The 1,189-nt window shown below is 40.5% G+C and overlaps 1 protein-coding gene across 1 annotated transcript in view; it reads left to right on the top strand.

Moving 5' to 3' along the window:
* Positions 1-1,189, top strand: part of LOC102494779 (arachidonate 12-lipoxygenase, 12S-type) — a 13,830-nt gene that overhangs the window by 10,336 nt on the left and 2,305 nt on the right. The gene's annotated exons all lie outside the window — the stretch shown is intronic.

The following is a 1,189-nucleotide window of genomic DNA, read 5'->3' as shown; positions in this document are numbered from 1 at the left end:
TAAGGTTAAATGCCTATATAATGAGCACTCACATCAGAAAAAAAAAAACAAAAAAAAAAACATTACCAGCTGAGACCAGCAGTTAGCATAATGGCTATGTCGCTGGACTCCCACGTAGTCAACCGCAGTTGGAGTCCCGGACCCGGTGGCTTAAACTCATGCCGGGCACGTGTGAGTGCGTGCCCAAGATCCTGAGAGGAGAAAGGAGAAGAAGGGATTGCGACATGGCCATCCCCCTGGGGGGTGATTTCTCGCTTTCTGTCCCTCTGTCTCTCTGGGGAGCGCACGTGCCCTGTAGCAAAAACTTTTCAAAAAAAAAAAAAAAAAAAAAGTTACCAGCTTCCCAGAAAGCTCCTTGTATTTTCTTTCAATCCTTTCTCTTCTAAGACTATTATCCTGTCTCCTGACAGCCTCCATTAGTTTCACCTGTTCTGAACACACGTATTTTCTAAACGTGTAGATACGACCACGTACTCACTTCCGTCTGACTTCACTCTCTGAACAGTAGTTTTCCCCGTGCTAGTGCACATAGCAAGCAGCTCATTCTCGTTGCCGTAAAGCACACTATTATGTAAAGAAGGCACAATTTACTTTTCATTTCTGCTATTAATGGGCATCTGAGTTGTTTTCAGTTCGAGGCTATGAGTGTTAGTGCTGTTATGAAAATTGTTGTGTGTGCACTTCTGTTAAGTATATACAGGAAACGAAACTGATGGATCATAGAGTTCAGTTTTAGTATTTCTCAAAGTCCCAATTTCCACTCCTTTCAGCAGTGTATGTGTTATAACTTCCATATCTTCTCAAATACATAAAAAAAAGCTATTTCTGTCTCTTTTACTTTAGCCATTTGGGTAGGTATGGAATGCTATCACATTGTGAGTTTGAGTTATATTTTCTCATTGATTATTTGAGGTAAGCTTCCTTCCTTTGGTTTAATAGCCATTTGGAGGGGCCAGCAGGTGGTGCAGTAGTTAAGGTGATGAATTCCCATATGGCCAACTATGGTTCAAGTCCTGGACCTGGTGGCTTACTTTCTCTTTTCTCTCTTTCTCTCTCTCTCTCTCTGATGAATGCACATGCCCTATAGAAAATTTAAATAATAATAAATAAAATAATTTTAAGGGATATTTTAGTTATAGGGCATGTGCACTCACTGGAGTGACAGAGAGAGATAGAAAATGAGAAATCA

Source organism: Tupaia chinensis, unplaced genomic scaffold (genome assembly GCF_000334495.1).
Source record: "Tupaia chinensis unplaced genomic scaffold, TupChi_1.0 Scaffold000330_1, whole genome shotgun sequence".
In the NCBI taxonomy this organism is placed as follows: domain Eukaryota; kingdom Metazoa; phylum Chordata; class Mammalia; order Scandentia; family Tupaiidae; genus Tupaia; species Tupaia belangeri.
The sequence above is the reverse complement of the archived record's forward strand: the minus strand, read 5'-3'. Positions and strand labels throughout refer to the sequence as shown.